Source organism: Polyergus mexicanus, unplaced genomic scaffold (assembly GCF_030449975.1).
Source record: "Polyergus mexicanus isolate NDT 795.1 unplaced genomic scaffold, iyPolMexi1.0 SCAF_15, whole genome shotgun sequence".
Classification (NCBI taxonomy): Eukaryota; Metazoa; Arthropoda; class Insecta; order Hymenoptera; family Formicidae; genus Polyergus; species Polyergus mexicanus.
In genome coordinates this window covers 6,311,919-6,332,321 of record NW_027223335.1, presented here as the reverse complement: position 1 = coordinate 6,332,321, position 20,403 = coordinate 6,311,919, and the positions used below count along the sequence as shown (strand labels likewise).

At 30.8% G+C, this 20,403-nt stretch overlaps 1 protein-coding gene across 4 annotated transcripts in view; it reads right to left on the bottom strand.

Moving 5' to 3' along the window:
• Gfrl (Glial cell line-derived neurotrophic family receptor-like) overlaps positions 1-20,403 on the bottom strand; it is a 286,917-nt gene that overhangs the window by 249,250 nt on the left and 17,264 nt on the right. The window lies entirely within an intron of this gene.

The window sequence follows — 20,403 nt, the reverse complement described above, 5'->3', positions numbered from 1 at the left end:
GGGCGACGACGAAGCAACCATGAGGTGAATAAAATTTATAACTCAATTTATTATTTGTTGCTATTGAAATTGATTGCTTATTTATTTTTGCAATAATAATTTATTTTACATTATTGTGTAATATAATCCATATAAAATATTCTAAATTTTATTTTGAAAATCTCAAAATATTTGTATTACAATCTTTTATAATAATTATATATATGTATATATATATATATATAGTATATATAATACATTATCTCTAAAATCTATATTATTATTTAGATTGTATACCTCTATAAAATTTAGATTTTTACTTTTAGTACATTTTATAGAAATTTAATGTAAAAAAAGTTTTTTTTACGCAAAGGCCACATGTAATTTGATTAAATATGTGTCGAAGGATAATTAAAAATTTTCAATGAGGAGAGTGTTAATTATATTTTTTTTAATATTAATTATTTTGGGCATTGCTTTACTTAACTTAGGTAAATTTGCATTTTACATATCAATATTATGTATTACAACTCCCCTGTTGCGCATCATATCGATCAGTGCTAAATAATTTTTTATTGTATTGTATTTTTGAGATAATGAATTTACAAATATCCTATATCTTAGATGTTTGTATTAGATGTAGGGAAAGTAGGGTAAAACAGGATACTTTTTTGGATTTGTCTTCCTATAAAAAATTTGAGAGTAAAAAAAATTTTGCCGACCGTTTGTAGTCTTTAGTGAACCTTAAACTATGAGAGAATAAAGCTAGTTGTTGAAAAAAATATTTTTCGTTACCAAGAAGAACAAGATTTTATGGAGGAGTCAAAGTACCCGATTTTGTCCTACCGGTAGGGTCAAACCCATTGTGAGAATATGCAAAACATCGTTTAATTACAAAATTTAGATTTATTTTAATCAAAATATAATATATATAAAGATGTGTTCTATTGATAAAAATCATAAATAAAGATATCCTCTTGTTCGACATTGCTGCAGGATTTCCTTATTTAACTTTTTAACTTTAGGGATCTTAAAAAGCTTTTTTTTTTTTTTAATGGTTTCTTTTTCTGAGCATTTATTTTCGTTTTCAACTTCTTTTTGTAGGAATATAAAGTCAGGATAACACTTCCTCCTCTTTTCAACAAATGAGATGTATAAGCACCCGGTTTTGCCCCAACACAAAAAAGTAACAAATACAACGCTTGTACATATTGGTTTCGTGCAAAATTAATTTTCTTTTTATCTTTTAATAAAATTTATACGCTTTTTTATAATGTGCCAAATCTATATAGAACTATATGTATGTGTGTGTGTGTATGTGTGTGTGTGTGTGTTGTGTGTGCGTATGTATACGATTCGTCTTAAAATATTTTATAGAAATAGATAATATATTTAATAATATTTAATAAATATACATGCTTTGTGCAGTTTTTTGGAAACTCAGCTTTCTCGCGCACTATTTTTTTGACTATCTAAGCTTTTAATATAAAAATGCTGGTCTCTCTTTCTATATCGGTATTTTATTTTAAAAAATTGTCTTTTTATATATAAAATGCACTGTTTTTTTTGTATAAAATGCATGCAACATATATACATTTCATCTTCAATAACTATCATAAATTTTCTTTATTTACAAAATAAAATTCTACACGAAATTAAAAAATAATATAAAAAATATGCATTAATACACACTAAGAGAACTAATATTATATATAAAAGTGGATATATTATAATATTTAAAGATATTTAATGCTCTTATATAAATTTGCAAAAATTTTACGTAATTTGTCCAATATGTTATAAATAAATTCTATATTTATCTATTATTTATCTGGAATTATAAAAAAAATGTCTAAATAAAAATGCAAACAAAGGAATAAAGATGTCTCTTATTTGAAATATGAATAAAATCCGGAATGAGCTGGAAGCGAAACTCTAAGTATTCGGAAGGAACGTCTGCTCACACAAAAGATGAAAGCAAAAGAACTGGAAATAGTCGGGCTTTCAAATGGAAACCCAAAAAACGTATCCGATTTCAGTTAGACGAACGCGTTACTGTCGCTTTTACGTCCAGTTCATTCCAGTAGCGAGTAAACTTCCGACCGCAACGAGTAAATTTCCTATCGTGTCAACCAGCCGGGAAATAGCATTTCCGGATGGGCTAACGTTTGGAAAAGCATATTCTGACCAATCTGAAATTTGACAACTTTTGGTATTTTTATTTACTTCAGACTCTCGAGATGGATATCATTCGATGTATTTTTTTAAAGAACACAATGGGAACTTATTTTAATAACCGTTGCCATAATTATTGAAATATTTAAAAAAAAGACAATAGTATCAATTAATTGTAGTTATACAATAATAAATAAATTGACAAGAATAAAAAATAGAAGCTAGAATAATTCCCTCTCTTTCTAATTATTTTTTCAAATATTTTACATATAAAGCTATACATGTTTCATAACAAGATATATAATTTGCATTTATATTCTATGTTTACATTATCATAAACACTCTATCCGTTGATTAAATAAATTTCATCTATATATGGGATTCATCATCAAACCCGCTTATTATGATTTGATTTACGTTATATTTCAACACACACACACAATAGTATTAATTTCTCACCGCATTCAGCTCGCGTTTATTCGTTATTAAGCATCGCCGCGATGAAAGTCACGCAATTAATTCATCGTGCGATTGCCGTTTGTCTACTGCAAATGATCACCCATAACCGCAAAATTCTACCTTTAATTCGTTCAACGTTATCATCATGCATCTGATAATGCTGCCAATAAGGTCTCGTTAAAATTTGCCTCCACGCAGCAATTAGAGCGATCAATTTTTCATTATACGGTCGTGGCATCGTACTGGAAATTTTGGACAAAATCCGCAGACAAATAATAAACCGCTGCATTCGACGGCTGGTCAGCAAAAGCGATTTCTCACACAAAATACTGTATATTGATATTGGCAGAATATTAATATTTTCCTTCTATACAATATGTTCGTTATTTATATATATATATTCCTTTAATTTAAGAAATTATTAGATAAACTTAAAAATAAATAGCCTATACATAAATTGCTGCATATCATTACAACTGCCTTTCTGTATCAAATGTATGTTTTAATTGTATTTAATTAAGTCTTGATCTGTTTATTTAAACTTAAAATTTTAATTGAATAAACAATAGTTAAAATATCGAAAATAAATTTTTGAAAAATATAAACAATTTTTTTAAATAACCATTTTTTCAGTTTTATTGATAAAATTTTGTATAATGTAAAAAGAGAAAAAAATTGTTTTGCTTGAAAATTTGTCTAACCGTTAACAAATTTTCAATTTTCTAAGCGCTGTTAAAAATTCGTAAAATCCGTTTTTTTTTTTTTTTTTTTTTATTCCGATTAAACGATCAAAACCTGACTTTGTATCGTTGCAAAGCACATGAACGCGAATTTGGCTGTGCTGATTTTACAGAAAATTCCAATTTGTCATGTTGATAGCAAAATTATAACAATTAATTTTTAACGTGAACGTAATACTTGATGTATGTTGTCCAAAATAATGATTTGACAATAAACCAAACTAGCTGCCAATATTAAAATAATATTTATGCCAATAAAAACTGCAGTGTTTGTATCAACTATAATTTTATAAAAAATAACTATTTTTATTTCCCGATTGGATAAATGTAAAGACATATCTTTGTAAATTATTCTATGACCCGCTTTTACATTTTCGTTCATTTCTGAATAAGCTTTTCCAATATCAGCTTGGTCTGTTTGTTGGAGCTTTTTATTATACGTACGTATTTACAATGCACATATTGGATTATCGCTGTTTGATTTAATTAATCAACCAATATATTCTTTTTCATTATATATGCATTATGTTATATTTTTGCAAGATATGTACCATTGTTTATTCTCTGGTATTATATACTTTTTTAATTATTAATAACGTAATATATATGAGAGTATACAAGCGTATTATTACAATCCTGCATACCAATCGCCCAATTTCTAAATTTAATTTTCCATCACAAATTTTCTTGATAATGATTGAGAATATATTATACATTATTTTCAACAGCAGACACATAATAATAATTTATAGTTTTAAGTATAAAATTAGAATAAAAAGATATCTTTCTAATTCGTTTTATTTGACACATTTGCGTTAATTTCTCATTACATTTTTATGGAAACCATAAAATCGTTATAACGAGGACTTGATCCTTTTACAAAAAATCCTGTATTGGACAGTTAATCTTTCTCATGCAATTTTCAAGAACAGCGATTAAACTTTGCGTGCAGATTTGAATGCTATTGATGCGAGTTAACTAGCGAAGACTTATTGTTAATCAAATTTTTTTTTAATTTTTTTATAATATTTTCAAATAAATTAATATAAATATAGAAATATAATTTTTCTCGTAATAATGTAAAATTTTCAATAATTCAATAATTTTCAATAACAATGCTATCAATTTATTCGGATTTGTTTACAAGTTTTTTTGCTTCCATTTATATCATCCACCTTATATCACTCGTCCTGTGCCTTTCGATCTAGGTTTGAGATCGATCGGGCATAACGTGAGCGCGTGCACACGCATTGAATTTCTATGATATGGAATTCTCCATTCATTCATACCGTTTGTTCGCGATTTCATCACAGATGTATTCATACGAATTCATAACGCACTTCGTCGTTTCGATTCCTCGATCATATCGGAAATGCATCGCGATGAATGCAACGTACACACGCGAGGCTATTCAACACGCATTTTTTTTGACCCAATGCAATTTTTTATTGTTAGATCTAAACTTTCTAAATTTAAAAAATAAGATCTTTTTCTTATCTTTCTGTCTTTCCATATTATACATACAATAAAGTCTTAAGTATATTTTATATGACTTATAATTCGCGAAGTTTGAGACAGTTCTTATCTGTATAATTTTATGTATCATGTGTACAGGGTGGCCCCGAACGTTCCAGCCAGACTTTGACATCTTATAGGAAATTTAATTCTGAACAAAAAATTTATTAAGTTTCATTTTCTTTTTATTTCATTTTCTTTTCATCTTTTGCTCTTTCTTTGCATCAGAGATTTTTAAGCGATAACTTCTTAAGGAAGTATTTTTCGATCCACGTTTATAGGAAATTTTTTATTCGGAATTAAATTTCCTATAAAGAACATAAATCTGGCTGAAACGTTCGGGGCCATCCTGTACATAATACACACAGAAAGCATGTAAGGAAATTAAAAATACTCTATTTTAGAATTCATTATAAAATATGCTTGATATTGATATATTGATATATTGATACACGTATAAAGAATATACGGTACTAAAATTATAAATAAATGTTTATCTTAAATTTTATCACGAATTATAGATCGTCTAAATAAATAGTAACTTTAGCAAACAACAGTGAGATGTCCAAATATTGATTTTGAGATATAAACGAGAAAAACAGTTTTATATAGCACACAAACAGAAAATGCACAAATATAAATTTTAGATACAATTATTTAAAATTAGAGAGAGAGATTACTATGATAACAAAAAGAACATTATTTTATGTGGGTGCTATTGGTGCGATTGCATCATCGCATCAACGATGAGTCTGCATCTCGTTAAATATTTAACAATGTCTTCCCTATATTCTGATCATCGTTATCTTCTTACGACCTTATGTCGCGTTGCATAATGCAAGTCGAATTGCTAGCAGTGCTCGGCGCGAGAAAACCCGTTTGTCGTATAAATTCGCGGCTACGGAAAAACCTTCTGGTCGGCTCGCTCTCTCGCGAAAAGTGCTCGCCGAGACGAGCTTTATCGTGCGAAAAGCACGCCCGCTAGCGAGACCACGCGAACAATTTGCGTGCGAAATTTTTGTTTCGGCTAAACAAATGTTTCTTCATTTTTCAGCTACGATTATTGTCAGATAAATAATATATAAAAATCGATTAATAAACTTATTACGGTTACGTTAGTTATAAATGTGCAATAACTATTGATTAAAAAACTCACATTATAGTTCATTCTTGTTCGCCAATTTCTTTAAGTTTATTTATGTTACATAAATTATACATATACGAGATTTTGAAATATCACACTCTGAAATGTACTCTCTTTTTATATATTATTTTGTATATATTTTGAACTCTCTCTATTTGCTAAATATGTGTATTTGTGCGTGTGTAGTATAAAAAGTATAAGAGAGAACGTAAAATATGTATATGTATGTGTGTGTGTGTGTGTGTGTATGTGCGCATTATAAATCTTTTATGAATTTAGACTATACTGTGTTGGATACAAAATATTTAAATAGTAAATATTGCAAAAGATCGAGAAACATATATTTTTTAAACATATTAAAAAGTTATAACACACAATGAAAGATTTATTCCTGTATTTATACATTAAAAAATTTGGGCATTAAAATATTTGACGATTTCCAAAAAAAAAAAAAAAAACATTATCCATTTTTCATAAATTATCTCCGGCAAAATCATTGATACGTTAAATATAATTAGCATTATTTCAATATTCTTCTGCCAATTAGCATCAATCTTCGTTAACGGCAGAAACGGTAAATTTTTCTTATTTTTAACGAAATTTAAAAAAAAAAAACAGAAAATTTTTATTCGTTTAATATTCGTCAATGGCGATTAAAATTTGAACAGATTTTTGCTTTGATGATTTATTTTTTGCAAATATTTATACGAGGTATATCAGAGATTTTCTCATCTCTCGTTTATACTTCGCCGACAAAAAATATCGTTATTTCTTTCTTTCCATTCTTTTTTTCCTTGTTGCTTTGTCCTCAGCCGACCGCATCATGCGATCCTTTCATGGTTTTCTTCGCGAGTTTTGTGGCAGAATTCACCTGGGTGAACATTTGTTGCTTCCGGCGAAAGCTTTCGGTCTTTCAGCCGAAAACGTTTTCCCTTGATGCTAAGAAAAAAAATCGTAATTTTCCAGCTATTAAATTAATTCACAGATCTCAGCACTAATTTTGGAAATTAGAAACAAAATTAAATGACAATATTTTAAGACCAAAATGTATATATATATACAATATATATTGTTATTTTCAAAGATATAATTTTTAAAAACACAGACACATAATAATGCTTAAATATAATTTGCATTTATCATTCTGGTATTGGTTGGTTATTTTTATTTGTCAAGACACATTTTACTATTTCTATTTGTTACTTTCCATTTGTTTATTACGTAACTACTAACTGCTTAATTAATTTGAATTATATGGAAATAAAGAAATTTTATTTAATTTTCATATTTAGTTTAGTAATATCTTGATTTATTTTTTTTCCCTTTGTAATCGTGTTGTATAATTATTTTCTTTTCTTAATTATCTAAGTGAAAACTCTCTATAACTAATTTTACATTTTAAGTATCGACATAAAATTAAACGCCATTCATTAAGCGATACAACATTATATAGATTTAAGTAAGATTTTCTATATTCTAAGAAAATTACAAAAAACAATACCATTGATATGTATTCTGTTATAATGTCGTTTTTTTGTTTTAACAAAGAAAAGAATACCGCGAGAGACCATCTCGCCGTATTCCGACCGCTTCTCTCCTTATTTTCGAAAATACAATAATAACTTAAGACTGATTTGTAAAGTTCCTATCTCGTTGATGGGAGATACGCCTTTATCTCTGTATAATTCTCAAATGGAGTGCTGATGTAAAATTTAATCTTGCTTAAACTTTTGCGACCGATAAAACCTGACGATTGTCGGCCTCGTCGCATCATGGCAGGGTTCAAACTTCGCGATCGATCCCGATAAAAGCCGGCCCGTTACAATATCGTACCATTGTTCTTATCGGTGTTTTATTTTTACGGACGGTATGGATTTTTGCCAGCCGTGCCAAAGTATCAAACGTATCCCGCGATTTCCGTTATCCTATTATTTCCGTGTCGAGCGACTTTTTTCAGTTGAGAGTTTGAAATGCGTCATCGATGCGTCCGGCTACGTGGAATCAAGTTTTCATCGCGATCGTTTTTCCCCAACGACTGCTCAAGTGCATCGGGGATACCGGTAACTGGATAGAAAGACCAACACGCGATGTGCTTCCTCGCTTTTATAAAGCGAACTAGAGTTGCCTCATGAATCGAAATTGTTTACGAGAGCATTGTTTCAAACCAATTTCGCGATCTTACATCGATTCGCGGAGAAAATAAAAAAAGATCACTTATTTTATAAACTACACATCAAATTACTACACACAATCACATACTTTACATATTTACTTTAAAAAAATACCAATATTTAAATTTTATCTATTATTATCTTCCGCAAACTTGTACTGTAATCACAATAATTATTTTATCTCTTCTACCACTTTGAAATAAATATTTAAAATAATAACACCAAAATATATTATATATAAAATACTAAAGCACAAAATATTTGTCTTGTATAGGTATTTCAACACAGTTCTGAATTTTAATTGAATTAGCTAATCCGAAGAAAAAATCGCGTCGTTCAAAAACAGTTACATAATTCCATAAAGAGAAAGAAGAAAGAATACGGTTATTGCAATTTTTAGTGATATGAATATTTTGTACACGTCGAATAGAAACTATTATCAAAAATAAGCGGTTTTAGCGTCAGCTTCTTTGACACAAAAGAGCAAAATTTTCCAAGATCTGCAAAATTTACGGGGCGCAAAGTCGTGCTAGTTTAAAATTTAGCGAGAGTCTCGTTCTCGTAGCCTGAAGCCGTGGATACTCTTAATACATCGTTGATTCTTTCGAAGGCGAAGCTCGAGTGAAAAAAGTATTTCTTGGCTGTTAGACGCTGGCTTTCATCCTAGGTTTATAAGAAAAATAAAAGTTTGATAAAAAAATAATAATAATGACGAAAAAAATTCTGAATCTTTTAATCCATAACAAGTTAGTATTATATAATATAAATTCGTAATAATTAATTTTTGCAAAAAAAGTGTTTTTAATAAGATAATCATCTTATTAATCCAATGAAAAATAACGTAATAAATAATGAAAATTTTAGAGAAAATAATTTCCCAAAAGAATATTTATCATTAATAGTTACGTTCTGTGTCGTGTGTGTGTGTGTATGCGTCGTTATTTTTAACTTCATAAAATGTAATTAAATATATAGCTAATGTATAAAATATATAGCTATGTGTGTATTAAATATATATTAAATATATAGCTATTAACTATCATTTAAAAAAGTCTTTTTATTAATAATCTTATTAACAAAAATTTATTTACAATAACATCGTCAAAACAATGCTCTAAAGAAAAAGGAAAACTATAATACGGCAGCATGGATGCGTGCGAAGTGAAATAATCAACGGCAGGTCGTCAGACTTTCTAAAAGGGTCGCTTTTCCAACCACGTTTCAGAGATAGGGAGGCCGATAGAATTATGGTAAGAGGAGAGAGGAGAGAGGAAATAGTTACGGAAGAAAGGAAGTCCCGGGAAAAAGGAGAGAGAGAGAGGAGGATGTTACCCTTTATCTACTCGCGAGTTACGACGCGGTTGTTTGGCAGAGACCATTGTACCGTTTCTATGGTCAAGACACGTAACGTGCGGAAACAGCCGGCTCTTCTCTCGACTCTTTCCCTTTCCATCCCTAGCAGAGATGATCTTCGCGAAAGTAGAGGAACATTAAGGTATGAAACTTCTCCATCCGATCTCTCCGCCACGGATTCTTCCTGAACGAGGATATTTATTTTCGTATTTTTCGTCTCCGAGGAATAGGGGATTATATGCAAAAATTCTTTCAGACTGATGTTGGTGAAAATAAATAATCTTGAGTGTAATCAATAATAATTTCATTCAGAAGAAAGGATCTATATCAGATTCCTAATTGGACATATATAGTCTTATAAGCGACGAAGATAAATTTTTAAAAATATGGCACACTTATAGCTTTTCCCCCGTATATCTAAAGTATCTCCCTTAAAAATATCATCAGAAATATAATTCTTGAAAAAAATGTTCTTTTGCAATTTTATCTTTTTAAATATATTCCGAGAGCAAGGATTTTTCTCTGCAAGATCGGAGATATACGAATCAACAAGCATTCATTAAGAGTTGAAGCTTGAGAAAATGGTAAAAGGACGGGAATGTGTTCGGCATGGATAGAGTTGGTTCGAGCTCGTCCGTTCCCTGTCTAAGTCCGGGGGATAACAACCCGGATTAGCGCGCGAGGATGCAGCGTTAATGCCACCGCCCACCCGCCACTCGCCCGGTTCCTCTCGTTCCTTATGCACCAACGCACTCCTGATGCACTACGCCGAGTTAAATTCCCACCAAGGAAAACAGTAACGGGGTAACCGGCGGCGAACTTTCGACTTAAGTCAATCTGGCGCAGTCGACTTTTGCCGCCATCTTCGCCGGCTTTCGGATCCGTGAAAACAGGATTTCCGGCTAAGCATCATTACGCACTTCGTGTCGGGTGGTAGCTGCCGCTGTAAAATGTAATATAGGATGCGCGGGATTTGATTAAAATTGGGAACGCGAGTTCGCTGATTCCGCGATTATGACGAGTGTCGTGCAGAAAGTGCAAATGTCGTAGAATAAAATTGCAAATGAACCTTAAGAAATTTTACGAGAGAGACGGATTATTTATAATATTTTTCTGCGCAACACAATTTAAAACAAAATGATCGGTACTTTAACATTCAATAATTCAATAATTTCACATTTTCGCCTCTTTATTCTACTTGAAATCGTTATTTTCAAATTATTTATGCGAAGAAATTTTGTACTTTTCATTTCTTTTAAAGTTAAAAGGAAAATATAATTTGTTTTTCATTGAGAACATATGTGTTTATTCGACGAATATTTTTCTTAAATTTAAATATTTCGTAAATATGCATGAAAGGTTACACCTCACCGATTTTATCGCTATTTAAATATATAGTAGGGGAGATTCTTCTGAGTGATTTGCCGCAAGAAAAAAGTAGAGAAAAGCACTCGTTTAGAAGATATGACAAATTAAAGTTTGACATTAAAGTTTGTATACGCCGCAATAATATATTATTTTTTTTATTGAAAAAGGCTTACAACTTTAACGCGTGAGCGGGGGAGAGAAAGGACCCCTTCCCCTGCATCCCCGCGCCAAAGAAATTCCACCCCCGAGTTACAATTTAGATTATATAACGTAATCCAAACCAAATTTTAGTTTTAAATCAGAAATAGATTTGGATTAGGTTATATCTTCCGGAAGTGGAGCCTCCCCGGTGAGGAGGGGAAGGGGGGGAAGGGGGGGGAGGAGGAGGGCGGAACCTACTGTCCACATATATTTTACAACGCAAAGCAAGGTCCACCCTACAATTGTTGTGCGAATGGGAAAGTGTGGATGCAATGGGTTCCGTCCCTCCCCCCCCTCCCTCCCGGGGAAGGGCTCCACTTCCGGAAGATATAACCTAACCCAAACCTATTTCTGATTTAAAACTAAAATTTGATTTAAATTACGTTATATAACCCATCGATGATCCTGTATATATCTCGTAAATGTAAACAAAAACATTTCCTACGTCATCTGCAACAAATAAAATGTGGACAAATATATCACTGTTCCTAATTTTATTTTATAATACTTCGAAGAAAACGTTAAAATTGTAAAATTTCAATTTATTATATCTTCTAAACGAATGCTTTCCCCCCCCCCCCCCCCACTTGTTTTCTTGCAGGGAATTACTCAGAAGAACCTCCCTTACAACATATTTAAGAGGCGATAAAATCGGTGACGTATAATCATTTATGTATATTTACCGAATATTTATTGCGGACTGATAAGATTGCCATTACTTTAATCAACTTTTTATTTCAATCATACAACGTTTTTATTTTGATTCGTATAAAAGAAGGTCATGTACAAATGTGAAACGCTTAATAACGGTATGCGCTTCAATGTGAGACTGCATTCGACATATGAATATGACCGAAGATGCGTGCCCCTCGATTGCTCTATTAGAAATTATGAATGCCTTTCGCGGGTTCCCTTTGCCAATGCCCTTTATCAAGTCAAACCCTCGAGCGCCGTAATTATTGTAGCCGGTCGTGCAGCAAGGGCGGGTTTAAACAGTCGCCGCCGGCATGCATAAAATATGGATTGGTCCTGGGATGCTGATCACTAATTAATAAAGAAGACAAAAACGAAAGAAAGAGGTTTTCATTCGTCATTTAAGCGATTCGTCGTCTTTCCTTTAGATTCATGTATGTGAACGGAATACAATCTTATTATGCATCGATGAAGGTTCCTTCGGAGTTTAGAAAAAATGATATAAACAGAATAAAAGAGAATACTGTGTCTTAGAACTCTAATTATGCCTTCTTTATAATGACGAGATCATTGTGTCATTTGCATTTGCGGAGCTAACAGTTTTTTGAGTTTCTAGCATAACGAAGCATAGAAAGTTATTAAAGGAAAACGTGTTTTCCTCTTTTATGCTACAAAATGCATAATTTAAACAATTCTTCTAAATCTTTAGAATCATGAAATTCAAATTAAATTTTGTCTGTTGAAATCTTATTAGTTCTTGTCGATATATGCAAAGCCCATGCATAGTAAAAACTACAAGTGATAAAAAGAATTAATTTGCGCAACTGCTTTATGTTATTTGTGCTCAGTTTATTCTTCACTATAGTTTCGAAATAAAATAAACAACTTTGGTTGTTGGTAAATGTAAGAGTAGAAGCGATATAGTGATGCATTTTTGTGGCTCAAAAGTGGAATAATAAGTAAATATTGTCGAATAAATATTGACGCGCATCGAGCAGGCATCGTTTGTTCAACCGCAATATCTGATATTGCTGGTCTTTGTTGACATTTAATCGTATTTTGTTAGTAAAAGAAACGAAATTATTTGCAACAAAACTTTTAAATAATTTAAATTTTAAGATTGTAAATACACATACACATACACACACACACACACACACACATACATCATATATACATACACCACATATAAACTTATTCATTATTTATTTCATATAAGATAAAATAGATAAAATAGATCAACGAAATTAATAAAAAGAGATAGAAACTGTTACGTTTATAACATTCATGCGTAGAATCATGTACAAATTATAACATTAATAAATAAATTTAACTTATAGATTAGAGCGATAACTAATTAGCAAATTATAAAAATATCTATTTAATGTAGCGCGGAAAAATATTTATTAATTTAAACATTTCTTTGAACTTCTGCAGATTTAATGACAAAAATTGCGCGTTACGTCACAAGCTTGCAATTACAATTGACAAATTTTCGCTAATTAATCAATAAAACAATAGCTATCATTTAATTGATAAACACAAAATATAAGTTGAATAATGAGAATACTTTACAACTTGCATCTTTCCTCTAGATAATTCTCTTTACTGAAAATAAAAGTTTGCTCGTTAAATGTAAAAAATTGAGATATTTTTCCAGAAACTTCAAATATCAGTTTTTGCCAGGCATATTTTTCAAAATTGGAATAGTATTATTGATATTGAAAAAGAGATACTGTTGAAGGATGAAACAACAAGCTTCTAGTTCTACATCCATAATTTTATATTAATTTTATATTAAAGAAAGGAATATACTGTCCGATAAAAAAATTAAATGCAAAGAAAAGCACTTATTTACGTGTTTATTCAACATTTATGCTTAGACGCGGGTTTGTATTAAGGAAACGGCACTCTTATAAGTTAAGGCATTCCAACAAATGGCGGCACTCGAACAGCGTTTAGACCGACTTCAGTCGAAAGTTTATATGTCGTCATGACTCGGTTTGAAGTTAAACTCGGCGAAGTGCGTCAACGATGCATCAACGACATCGTGGATGTACAGAAAGACAGTGCTGAAGCAGCGATTAAATCGTCTGAGATGTTTCGCGATTTCAAACAAACGCCGCGGTTAAGACGGATGAGACGAAAATTAATTTTGTCGATCTTATCGTTTTGTGATCCGTAGTCTTAAAACGTAATGAAAAAAAGATCCATTTGATTGTATAATATATAATTGTAAAACTTGTATAAACTATATTATATAATCTATATAATCTATATAAACTTGTTTTATATAGATATAAATTCAAAAATAAAAAGAAAAGCACGCATTCTCTTTTCTTTAAAAATAGATTATTTTTCATATTTTTTTTTTTTTTTTGTTAGAAAAAAATTCTACGAAAATTATTCTGTTAATTCTATAATTTTAGAATTATAACTATACTAAAGTTATTTTAAATTCGACTTTAAAAAAATATGCGAAGACTATTTTCCTATATAAGTAGAGAAGTTTATGCTTAAGCTTTCGCATTATAGCATAACCATTATTATTATAAAACAAATATTGTTAGGATTAACACGTAGTCCGTTATGTCCGTTATGAATGTTCTAATCACAGTTCCACAATCCGTTTGGTTCGCTCTCAGCTGTTCCGTGCACTTCTCATGTACTCCAGCTGCAAACTCCAAGGATAACAATGAGATGACGGCGAAGGACAGAATTTCCGTCTTAAATCAGAGCGAGCAAGCAGTTGTTCCTCAACGATCGTTCTTATCCCTTTGAACCAGGTTCGCGAAAACAAGATTTTGCAGTTGACGGCCATTACTGGCTTCATTTCGCATACAGTTCGCTCGGAGCCGATCCATTGCGATTTATCTGTTTGATTTTCTGCCCCTCGCTCTTGTTTTGACTTTGCAAATTCACCCGTCACTTGTCAGAAGTGTCCTGGTTTTCCCGAGTGCGAAATTCACAGTGGATCCGCTTTGATGCATTGGCACGTTGCATCCGATATATCAACGCACTTCTGACATATTTTATTGATCGCGACTTCAAAGATTGGACTTATTGACATGAGCCAATTCGCGTCTCGTGAATAGCCTTGCTCCTTTTAGCACATAAATTATAAATCAAATTTAATGTGCAATTATTTTTTTTCTAATTTTACAAAAATTAGAAAAAATCAAGAAGAAAGCCAATTGAAAAACAGAAACCTCTCTCCTTTAAAGAAAATATAAGAAAAAAGATACAAGAGAATATTAATAATTATTTTCCATTACTCTTCAAAACTAAATGTACAATCCAATAGAATAATATAATATATTTTAATATAATATGATTTTACATAAGATTAAAAATTACTTATGTTATTATTATATAATCTTAGGAGACTCGTGTTGTATTTTGTTGTTTTAATTAATCCCAATTTCAAAGTGCAAAAGCAAACAGGGTTAATCAATAATCGGTAAAAAATAAAATATATGCAATAAAATATTTATACAAATATTTCGCTAAATTTTGTAATTTGTATTGTTATATAATCTGCATGGAAAATAGAATAAATCAACTTTTGGAAGTTCTATTGAAATCAATATAAATAAAATATCATACTATTACAATATATATGTATATACACATTTACATTCCCTACATTCGTCAATTTAGCTTTGAAATGAAGTGTTTGCATCGCATATAATATAATAAAGTATAACAAATAAAATAACGCAAATAAAAACGCAATGAAAAATACAAGTTATCTGCTCTCACAATTATTTTGGGACAAGTTAATTATCGATACATTTCTCTTTTTTCTCTAATTAAATGTATTAAATATATTTTTTTTTACTTTATCCTGTTATATGTTCTGACTTTATTATAAAAGGGAAGTCAAGAGATTACGAACATACAATTAATTTAAATAGAATATAAATATGCATATAATTTTTATTTGAATAAAAGCTTTAAAATTTATTTTACATTATTTAAAATTAATTCAATATTAAAATATATTTTTGAAAAAGAAATTGTTATCCAACTATTATTTAAATTAAATAAAAAATTAATTTAATTAGTTTACATTAAAACTTCGAGATTAACATTATCTTATTTTCTCTGCGGAAACGAAACTATTTTATGTAACAAAACACGCAGAAGCGTATATCGTCTCTTGAACGATAACATTTGTGTCGTCATGTCGTCATATTTTCCTTTATCTCTTCGCTGGTATTACCAGTTTCTAACAAACCAAAGTTGTCTTTATCGTTTCTATTTCTCTCGCAATTTACGGAAAATAAAGTAGGAAACTAACTCCCTCATTTTTAACAACGAGTTGTCGCAAAGATCCATCCGAGAAAATAATGGAACGATCTCTTGCAAAGTTCTTTCTTTCTTTATTGTACATTGTAACATCGTGTGTACAGAAACCGAAAACACGATCGCAAAAAGAAATGGGCAGTCGCCCTTCCTTGCTTTGTTTACTGATGGGTTGCAGATACTCGTCCGATTTTCCTCGGAGAGATCCCAAGAACGTTATGGGAACTATCTCGTTTTCTTCTTTCCGTTAGGTTCATTCCTTCGTTTGCGATAACAGAGACTCGATCTAGTGAACAATAAATATTATTCACAGCAAAAACTCGATCTCAAGCCGTAATAATTTTTTGTTTTCTACCTTGTTTTTATTTTACATTACTTCGACAAAAATCAATTTAGACTGTATGTTTCCCGCGTGCAAATTGCAATGTATTACTTCCTTTATTTTTTTAAACTGTTCTATATTTTTCTGCATTTGTTTTTTACACCTATTTTTATATATATTTTTTTTACTATTTGCAAATTTCTCTTGTTTAACTTATTTTTTGTATTTGTAAAAAATATTTTTAATTATTTTCTTTCTTTTATCAATATGTACTGATTTCTTTGATCGAATATATCAAATACATTAATACAATATCATTTGCAACAGAAAATTGTATCGACGGAAAGTTTCATTTTTTATTGTTGAAGAGATCAATTTGATTCACGAAATATAAATTGAAATATATTTTACTTTGCATTTTTTTATATATTTTTTCTTTAACAATATTTTTATGATTTTTCTCTTACAATTTTTCCTTTCCTTATTCGTGAATTCTCACAAACTTTTCCTTTTTATTATACTTGTTTCTTTTACAAATATAATCAATTTGTTGGCACACCGTGGCGACCGCCTGTGAAAACACAATATTCTACTCGCCACGTTTATAATTATCACCGTTTACGAACAGTCGATCGATTGTGTCAAAGAAGATACCGCTAAAAATGAAGTGTGATAATAATTAACAAATATTTATATGCCCAAAGACTTCAAAGCAACGAGCGCAGTAATCATAATCGATAAAAAATTATTAACCAATTAAAAGAAAGTACAATGCTTATCCTTTGCAGCCTTTGTTAATCTTTTGCATCATATATAAAATGTCTTTGCTAAACTACGATTATGGAGTATAACTTTTTTTTATTATCAATATCTAATTTAGTATTTATATAAGCATTTTTTTTCTTTATATAAAATTATGATCTAAGAACTATAAATTATGATTTAAGATATAAAATATAATTATCTCTGTCATACTTTTTAAGCTTTAAATAAATCTAAAAGGTCTATTTTTTTATTGCTTTAAAGTATAACCAAATCTGTTATCTTACACTTTCATGTAAAATTGAATAATTTAACGATTAATCGTTTAGGCGCAAGACGGCATCAAGACGGTTTTGTAATCCGCATTTTCGCAAGCGGAAACGAGCGGGAACGAGCAGACCGTCGAAGCGGCCGTCGTCGTCGTCGTGCTCAACCCGATCGATGCCTCGCACGAAAGTGAGGTCACGAGATTCCGTCGTTTCGTTTATAATTTTGCCGTACTCTGTCGAGGGAAATGAATCGCACGTGAGCGCAAAGAGACCAGCAGGAATAAGAATCGGGAAAGAAGGCGGCCCGTCGTTGGGAAATCAATAACGTACCTGGTGTGTTTTATAAACGGCTGCAAGATGCGCCATTGACATTTGTCGAGATGAAGTTTCTTGTTTATAGATGGCCATTATATCACGCAGATATCTATGTGTCTCGGGATTCTTTTTTGTTACCGATCCGAGATTTATTAGCGCGATATAATTTTAAATTGCACGGCCATAAAAATGTTACGCTCACGTGGCAATTTAGAGATAGTAGGATATCTAATATTCTCTTGCATATCTTTTGATAGGATATGTATCAAATAGATGTATGCTGATAATAAACAAGATATCGTATAAAAATGTCAATCACATAAAATATAAAAATAGATTGATTAAGGGTTTATTCTTGATTAAATTTATTTTCGAATGATTAAGTTTATAACTTTTCGCTACTTAAATCATTGTTCTTAAGCTAAAGAATTACAAAGAAATTTTGAATTGGTATCATAATATCTCATTATTGAGATATCTTTCAAGGTAATTCGAAAAATCATTAACATTCATAAAATAAAATGATCAACGCTGAATTCATTATAATTGAACGAGATCAAGGCGCGAGTAACAATAATCGCTCAACGTTATCGAGAATGACTTGTCGTCGGTAATATTTTTGAACCGTGTAATCGGCATGCACGCCTTTCCGTCCGCATCACATAATTGCGTTGCAACATGCTGCACAACGATGCAACGTAGCAACGAAATTGCAGCGAGCTTCCTATTGCTCCGTCCGACAATAATTTATCCGCCTAACCCGATGCGCCGGGCGTCGGTTTATTGCCAATATATCGTTGCACCTCCGGCGTACTTTCCTAATCTGCATCGCGCCGGCGATGCATCGAGTGTCTCACGACGAGAGAAGATCGCGCGCGAACGGATGCCCTTTCTAGCGACGTTAGAAGGATGATTTAGGTAAGCCGCACGATCTATCGAAATTGAGAAAATCTCTTCATCGTAAGTTTTACGTCGCAATAAACTTTAACACTCTTAAATATCGATATCGTATACCATTTCATGAAGAAGTCTTTGATGAAAGAGTCTTGTAATTGTTATAAGACCTTAATAAATAAAATAATAACAAAATTGTATTAAATTAAATGTAAACGTCTCTCTCTCTCTCTCTCTCTCTCCCCTTACTCCCTCCCTCTTAGATATTTTACAAGTTAAATAATCTTTTTCATTATTACTAACATTATCATTATTATTAATTACAAAACTTTCCCATTTTTAAAAATTACTATACACTGTGCTAAATTCTTTCATTTTTCGTAGAATCATATTTATATAAAAATTTATAATTAGCACGTATATATATATTAACATAATTTATTAATAATTATTAAAATGCACAAAATATCAATAATCAAATTTAAATTTATAACAATTACATAAGAATTATCGATATTGATATGATATAAAGTATTTCTAGTAGTAAGAGTCGACGGCGAGTGCGACCGGCTCAACTCGACTTTCGATCGATACCCATTGCCCATGATCGAATCAAATGTTTTTCTCCAAACGTTTTTGTGGTTTTTACCGCGGTATTTGCTCTTGCATTTTCGTCGCGATAAAGCTGTCATTTCATCGTGTAACTTTTACCAACGTGTAACTTTTACCGACCTATCACCTGGATGTCTCGGATAAAAACGCAAAAAGAGAAAATGATTTCTTGCAATCATAATTTGTAAAGTGGTATTAAAAAATATCGAATAAAATAATTTAATAACATTGTTCTAGAATTTCTAGAGTTAATGCTACATGAATCAAATATGCGATATTTGCGTGCGTAATACAGTATATTACGACCTAGTATATCTAAAAATATAATCAGTTAATCCTAGTATACACGAAAATATAATCAGAATCGGTTAAAACTTGTTTTGTATTCTTACCCATATCATTATATGATTGTTACATACATTTTAGCTATTGAATAGTTTTAATGTTGGCTTAAATGTTAATATAGGAACACATTTTACTTTACAGAATTAATTCATACAACAATTTTTTATAAAAAATTTAAAAGAGACATTTTTATAAATGTTTATATTAAATTGAATTAAAGTTTTTTATAATATTCTAAGATTAATCGATATAATATATTACAATTCATTCACGTCGCGAAAAGTAATAACGAAAACGTGTCTGCGAATAAATGCATTTCATGTTCCCCCATGGGAACTTATAAAACTTATTATTACTCGGCGAAGAGAGAGCGACCCCGCATACGTTTGCAAATTCTGCCACCTTTTCGCACGATCACCAGGAATCACGCCCGATCCTTTATTTTGGACTGAGGAACAAGTCGGGACTATGACGACGACTTCACACGCCACGTGGCGTACCAACCACCGCAGGTTTCTGTTTTTAATGTCGTCGCCGACACGCGAATTAACTTGAGGAAAAAATATAAAACCAATGTGGTAGAATAACTACAGAATGTCATCTCCAATGAACTATTGCCGCTTATTTCGTTTATGTAATATTTGATTTTAAATAATGAAATAAATAGTTATCTCTTTCTCGATAACTACTTCATTCTCTAGTTTTGAACCATCCTACAGAAAATGCTGCATTTAAACAAGAAATTTACAATTGTTGATTTTTTTAAATAAAAATATAC